Raw genomic sequence first — 9,032 nt, forward strand, 5'->3', positions numbered from 1 at the left:
AACATAGAGAGAAAATATAAATATTTGATTATAACTTCTCAATAACATTGGAAGATACCAAGAATATATACAGGAAATTATATGAATAATCTTAATAGAAAAAAGAAAAGTATCAGTGCCACGCAGAGCCAACATTAGGAAAACACGCTCCGAGAGGATCACCTATTTTCTACATAACGAAACAGGGTTAGAAATACCAAAACTTGAGAAGACAACAAATTACAATTTGCATCCCTAAAAAGAAAAAGAAATCTCAATAGACCACTATAGAAATCCTTGCAAGAATAGCCACGAGAAATAAGGGCCTTACCAAGATAGAACCAAGAACCCCCAGTCGCATGCATGCCCATGTCATGGGAGTGATTGAGGCTCTAGGGTAGTGAAGTGTCAAGTTGTCTCAGGGGTTGATCAAATGGAAGGGTTGGTTGGCTCTGTAGTTAGTGTGACATTTCTAAAAGGTTAGATTGGTTTTGTTGTGTCATTTCAACTTCCTTAACTGTACATGGGTAGTTGAATAAGATTGTAGTAGCTTTTGACCAGGACCACTTACTATTGGAGGACTAACCAGGGCCACCACTGACTTCCTGGGGCCGGGAAAAGAAGTAGTAGCAATATCAAATAGGTGGTCGTCCTTCCTAGCCCAGTTAGCGATAGTGGACGGGTAGAGTGTGAAAGTGGACGGGTAGAGTGTTAGACGGTAACACAGTCAGTGTGAGTAGCAGTATAATGGAGAGCTAGTGATGGTGTTGATTGGTGTAGGTAAGATAGATCGTTTCAAAGTTCAATGGATAGTGTGGTTATACCGATTGATCTTGCACACAGCATGATGGGGGTCGGGGAGACGAGGTAGTGGTTCACACAGCTTCGTCACATGTCTACCCCAAAAAACCGGTTAAATTGGGTAAATGTGGGAGGAGGGGGGTACAGAGTGGTATGAGAGCATAGTTGACCCCATGGAAAAGATGGGTGGTGTGTTGTTCATGCATTCATTTAAGTTTCATATATGTGTTCTCTATGCTTGTGGTCTATGTGCTTGTTGCATATGCATGGAGGTGGTCATAGTTGCAGTGATGTCACCATGAGGAAGTTGATGGTGTTGTTGTTGTATGTGGTAGTCATGAGTGTATGTCGGTTACGCATTGGTTATGCACGTCAAGTGCTTATATACTGTTATGCCTGGATTTATATGGTTATATTTATCATGCATGAGGTCTTGGTATTTGGTTGGTATAGTCATGCATTGATGATTAGATAATGAATGAAATGATGATTAAATGTTGATATATATATATATATATATATATATATATATTGATTGTGCTAATCTGGTTGGTCTTGCAGACGAGATATCCTTAACTAAACTACACTGAGGTATGTTTGTTTGTTTATGATTTGGTTTAGCTGACATGATATACCTTGCAGGAAGAAAATAACAAAGATGACTAGCAAGATGGTAGACTATAGTTCCCAAGACTCTCCCTATGGATCAGATGAGTAGCATGTTGTTGGGAATTCTTCTGACTTAGCAGACATATTGAGAAGTTTGAAGGTAGAAATAAGAAGTTGTAAAGCAGATAATGACCGAATCATGCAGGTACATGACAAACAAGCAGAGGTTAATGCAGTAATCCTTCAGAGTTTGTCAGAATTAAAGATACAATGACCACATTGGATCATCACTGAGACGGAGGAAAAATATATTGGGGCATATGGTAGTATATCTCATGGTGGGAACAGGTCAGATAGAGATGAAACAATTAGAGATGGCAAGCCCTTGGATACTCTTGATAGGAGAGGTGATGGACACATGTACTATTCTAGTTCTGGTTTTGACAGGTATTATGTTCATCATCATTATCATCCTTACAGGAGGAGTGACAGGGGATATTTGTTGGATGAGTTCAAGAAACAAAAGCCACCTACATTCGGTGTGGAAATGAAGAAGTCATGGGATCTTTGTATATGAACTCCTGTGGCCTCCCTTGGTTGTGGGTTTGCATGGAATGTGTCGAGCATGATGAAAGATCCATAAAGGGGACTAAAGGAGATATAGTAGTTACAAGGTTGTCATGAGGTTCCAATGAGCTATCTATGGATATGAAAATAGAAGGAAAAGGCCTCGAAATAGAAGAAATAACAACATCAAATTGAGAAAGAGCACATGAGGTGAGGAGGGAGGTACCCAGCTACATTGGATGTGGAAATAAGTCTTCATGGATCTCCTCCAAACCTGCAGGCTTAGAAAGGGGTTATTGGTCTTCACTGCATCAATTTCAATTCATGCCCTCCATTCTCCTCAGTCGGTGGGGTAATAACCTCTACTGGCATAGGAGATCTCGCCCCTGCCTCTTTATTATGTGTCAAAGGAGATCCTGACCCTACCTCTTCATTATGTGCACCGCCTCTTTCTGATGGAACCCTCTAATTCCTAAATCCCCCAAAGAAAACCTTTGTATTCTATTAAGTCTCACCCACAGTGGGAAATATCTGATCAAGTGTCCAATCATATGGCAACAATTACACCTATAAAGAAGCATATACATAAGTTTCACATATATGGAACCTATCTTTTGTATATGCATGCTTCCATATATATGGGCATACAAAATATACACATATACAAAAGATGGCTTCTATATATGTGCAACTTTTGTATATGCACATATATATGGAAGCGTGCATATACGAAATATGACTTCAATAGATATATAGAAATAATATTCCATGTGTGAACCTCTCTATATGCATATAGATATGAAAGTACGTATATAAGTCTACTTTCATAAATACACTTTCATTTCTGCATATGTGCGATTTCCTTATATGCACACTTCCACGTCTATGCACATATACAAAAGTTGTACATATATAGAAGTTACACATATATGGAAGCCATATTTTGTATATGCATGCTTCCATATATACATGCATATACAGAAGTTGCACATATATAAAAGCCATCTTTTATATATGCACATATATATGGAAGCAATTGCTTCTGTATGCAGGTTTTGTATATCTACATATATGGAAGTGTGCATATACGGAAGATGACTTCCATATATGTGCAACTTTTATACATGCACATATATATCGAACTCATCTTTCATATATGCACAACTTATATATTTATGGAAGATGAGTTCTATATATATATATATATAGAAGTTATGCATATACGAAAGTCATCTTTCATATACGCATGCTTCCATATATATGTGCATACAAAATCTACACATATACAGAAATCGTCTTTTATATATGCACAACTTTTGTATATGAAAATATATATTGAAGCATGCATATATGAAATATGGCTTCAATATCTTTATAGAAACCATATTCCATGTGACGACCTCTATATATGCATATAAATATGTAAGTACATATATAGAAGTCAACTTTCATAAATAAAAATACATTTCTACACATGTGTTTTTCATATATGAACGCTTCTATATCTATTTACATATATAGAAGTTACGCATATACGGAAGCCATATTTTGTATATGCACAATTCACTGTATATGTGCATATATAGAAGCTATGCATATACAGAAGTTGTCTTCAGTATATGCACATTTTCTGTATATGCACATATATATGGAAGTGATGGCTTCTATATGTAGCTTCTGTATATGTACATATATGGAAGTGTGCATATACAGAAGATGTATTCCGTATATGTGAAACTTCTATATATGGATATATATGGGGAAACATGCATATATGAAAGATTACTTCAATATCTCTATAGAAATCATATTCCATGTGTGAACTTTTGTATATGCAAATAGATATTCAAGTACATATATAGAAGTCAACTTTCATAAATACATTTGCATATGTGTGATTTCCGTATATGCACACTTCCATATCTATGTGTATATATAGAATTTGTACATATATAGACTTTATCCATATACGAAAGTCATCTTCCGTATATTCATGCTTCCATATATACGTGCAGATAAAGAAGTTGCACATATACAAAGGTCATCTTTTGTATATGTACAACTTCTGTATACATACATATATATGGAAGCAATGAATTCCATATGCAGCTTTTGTATATGCAAATATATATGAAAGCATGCATATATGGAAGACATATGTACATATATGGACAAATTTTGTATATGCACATTCATTTGTAACTCATCTTCTGTATATGTGCAACTTCTGTGTATACGGAAGACGAGTTCCATATATATGTGCATGTACAGAAGTTGCATATATACAGAAATCATATTTCGTATATGCACACTTCCATATATATGTGCATACATAATCTACACATATACATAAGCCATCTTCTGTATATGCACAACTTCTGTACATGCACATATATATGGAAGCATTCATATATGAAATATGGCTTCAATATCTATATAAAAAAAATATTCCATGTCTGGACCTCTCTATATGGATATAGATATGCAAGTACATATATAGAAGTTGAATTTCATTATTACACTTGTATTTTTTCATATGTGATTTCTGTAGATGCATGCTTCCATATCTATGTGAATATACAAAAATTGTGCATATATAGAAGTTATGAATATACAAAAGCTATCTTCCGTATATGCATGCTTCCATATATGCATGCATATATAGAAGGTGTGCATATACAGAAGTCATCTTTTGTATATGAACATATATGTGGAAGGGATGGTTTCTGTATGTAGCTTATGTATATGTACATATATATATATATAATGTGTATATATGGAAGATGACTTTTGTATATGTGAAAATTTTGTATATGCACATATACATGGAACTCATCTTCCATACATATGAATATTTTGCATATAGAGAAAGATGAGTTCCATATATATGTGCATATACAGAAGTTTCACATATACGGAAGTCATCTTCTATATATGCATGTTTCCATATATATACATATGCATACAAAATATGCACATATACATAAGCCATCTTCTTTATATGCACACACACACACACACACACATATAAGCATTCATATTTTAAAGATTGCTTCAATATCTATATAGAAACCATATTCCATGTGTGGACCTCTCTATATGCATATAGATATGAAAGTACATATATAGAAGTCGACTTTCATAAATACACTTGCATTTTTGCATATGTGTGATTTCCATATATGCACTCTTCCATATCTATGTTTACATACAGAAGTTGTGCATATATAGAAGTTATACATAAATGGAATCCATATTTTGTATATGCACACTTCCATATATACGTGCATATACAGAAGTTGAACATATACATAACCCATCTTTTGTATATGCACATATGTATGGAAGTGATGGCTTATGTATGCAACTTATGTATGTACATATATATGGAAGCTTGCATATAAGGAAGATGACTTACGTATATGAGCAACTTTTGTATATTCACATATATATGGAACTCATCTTCTGTATATGCGCAACTTTTGTTTATATAAAAAGATAACATAATTGAATCATTGAAAAAGGAAAAGCAAAAAAATGATCATGGTTTCTCTGACTTAAATGTGCAAGGAGCTTCATTTCCTATAAGGAGTTGCATCCACTAATGAGACACCCCATGCATAGTAGTACTTGTTTATGCCTTTTATCTTGTACAACACTATTAGTGTAGAAAAGAAACAATTTCCTAAAAAATGGATAAGAATAAGCATTAAAATGTCACATAGAAGTATATTCATAATGAAGCCTTGGTATAAGCATCTCTTTATTCCAGTGTGCTACCATGGTGATGGAATGAGGCCATGTTCATCATGGTAGTAAGGGGAGAGGATGCACTCCCAACTCTCCATGGCATGATGACCACATGGTTCTCTTTGACCCTAGCATCCCTGATCATGTTAGACACATTGTAGTTATCTTGGAAGTAGTGGAGAGATGGATAATGAGAAAAAAGCTAAGGGCTATTTGCAATTTGCTGAGAAGGCATCTCCAGGACTTGAACTATCTCACACTCGTGTTAAACATCAAGTGGCCAAATCTAATGCTTATGCCAGTTGCATAATAACACCACTTTGATGTCTCTCAAGAAACATTGGTATCAATTTTCCTCCCAACGTGATCTCCCCTACATCTTCTAGCGCTTCAAACAGGTCTACATAGTAGCAACAAGAAGACTTAGTTTCACATCAAATCTACTCTCCCTCTCCTTCCATCATCTTGGTAGGGGACAACTGAGACAGAGGCATGTTAGGCCAGGAGTATGTTGTTGCAGGGGAAGGCAGTTCTAAGAGGCCTCCAACCATAATGCTAAGCTTGTTGATTGACAACCCTCTCCCCACAACCACAATACCTATGGATGCTTTGTCGTGCAGAAATGGAAACTTAAACATCGCATATACAAAAGCTTCCATATATGTGTACATATATGAAAGCTTCCATCTATGCACATAATTATATATGTGTGCATATGCCACATATATGGAAGCTTCTGGCTATGCATATAGTTGTATATGAGCACATATATGTGCATCTATACAACTATGTGCATATACGGAGCTTCCATATATGTGTGCATATACAACTAGCACATACACAAAATCTTCCATATATGTGTGTATATACAGAGGTTTTCATATATGTGCGCAGATACGAGAAATACACATATATAACTATGCACATAGATGGAAGATTCCATATACATGTTATGTTCAAATACAACTATGTGCATAGATAGAAGCTTTCGTATATTCACATATATTATGCGCACATATGCAGACATATACAACTATGCACATAGACGGAAGCTTCTGTATATGCGCATAGTTGTATTTGTGTAGCTTCCATATATCTGCACATATATGGAATCTTCAAAATGCTTGTGTATATGCAAACATATATGGAATCTTTCTTATATGTAGACATATACAAAAGCTTATGTATATGTGCATAGTTATATATGTGAACATATATGGAAGCTTTCATATATACACACATATATTGAAGCTTCTGTATATGTGTAGAGTTCCATATGTGAAAATTTCATATATATGCAAATATATGTGCATAGATGGAAGCTTCCATCTATTTTCACATATACAAAAGGCTTTGTATATGTGCATAGTTGTATACATGTAGATTATGTATATATGCACATATATGAAATCTTCCGTATATGCGCACATATATGGAATCTTCCATATATTCTCTAGCTAGTCTACAAAAATTCTAATGATCTAACATCCTTCCTCTCAATCAGTAATTGGGTCTTACGAAGGATTTTATAAGGGTATTGGGGCCATGTTCCGAAAATATTGGTGATTTTTCCAACAACCAAAATATTAACCAAGGTATGGAAAATGGATTTAATAAGAAATACTAGGGCAAAATCTAGAATAAATTGGTGACACTTCCAACAACCATTTGAAATCACCTCTAGGGGAAAGTGCTCCCACACTTATGACCTAGAGGGAAAGATGACCTATCATTTTGCCACTAAGCTACCTACGCCTAGTGGGAATGAGTGAATCTCAACTTTTGGTTAACAAATTTAGACCCAGATCCTCTACCAACCATTGAGAGATACAAGGAGGCTTATGACTATCCGTTGTCTAGACCTTACCCCCTTCATTGGTTTGTTCTCATTATCGATTTTTTAAAATGGTTTATGGAGATTTAGAATAATTTATAAGGCCTCATTAACATGTGATTCACTTAGATCAAAATTAAACTCATTTCCATTAGTGATACATACTCCCAACTCGACTGCTTGAACTTCCACCACCTGACCTTCTAGATCACTAGATCTATTAGAGTAAGGGCCTTGAAGCTTGTGCTATCCTAGGTATGCATTACCTTTGTTATATGTCCACCTCTCCTTAAACACATCCTCCTAAATCCCCCTTCTTGATCCAATGCCTCTTGCATTAGTTAGATGAAATAGAGATGTATTACAATTCGTAGCTCAATCTGAGCTCAACTAGAAAGTGAATAACCTATCTCTCTGCTCACTTAGAAGCTTTGACCCAAACTTAGTCAATTTTTGCCTCTGCTTGAGCCCCTATTTCCTTGTGCAATTCCTAAGGAAATAGGCTCCTATTATTTATGAATTTCCTCCAAAAGGTGTGCAGAACTTTAGCCTCTGTTTAGGTGCATCTTCTATATATGCACAAATTAATATGCGCATATGCAGAAGTTGCACATATACGAAGGTTGTTCATATACAGTGGTTGAAGTTGAACATAAATTATGTATATGCACATCTTCCATATATGCACAAGTTTTGTATATGTGCACATACAGTATATGCACATATGCGGAAGTTGTGCATATATAGAAGATGTTTGCATATACAGAAGTTGTGCATATATGGAGGTTTTTGTATATTCATATGATGGAATTTATGCACTTGTTTGCATATGCACAAATTTTGTATATATGCATATTATACAAATTTTTCTCATATATGGAATATATGGGCATATAAGGAAGTTACACATGTATAGAATATAACACATATAAAAAAGTTACGCATATTCGAAAGGTATGTGCATATATAGAGGATATGCGCATATATAGAAGTTCTGTAGAAATTCAACCTCTATATAAACACATTATCTATAAATGCACAAGAAAATATGTGCATATATCAAAGTTGCACTTATACAGAAATTGTACATATACGGAGGTTGGGCATATACAATAGTTGAAGTTGCACAAAAATTATGTATATGTGTATTTATTGTATATGCCAAACTTCTATATATGCACATATCTTTCGTATATGTGTTTCTTTTGTATATGTTCATATTTAGAAGTTGCACATATCTGGTAGATGCACATATATGGAAGTTGCACATATAGGGAAGGTATGTGCATTTGCGAAAGCTGCATATATACTAAAGATATGTGCATATATGGAAGTTGTGCATATACAAAAGATATGTGCATATACGGAAGTTGTGCAGAACTTCAACCTCTATATAGATGCAACTTCTGTATATATGCATCGTTGGACAAGTGTCGCTTCCTCCTTGATTTTATGCATGCACATCATAAACTATAACCCTTATATCATGAGA

The sequence above is a fragment of the Pinus tabuliformis genome, chromosome X (assembly GCF_031772625.1).
Source record: "Pinus tabuliformis cultivar Carrire ecotype Pingquan chromosome X, CPIR1, whole genome shotgun sequence".
Taxonomy (NCBI): Eukaryota; Viridiplantae; Streptophyta; class Pinopsida; order Pinales; family Pinaceae; genus Pinus; species Pinus tabuliformis.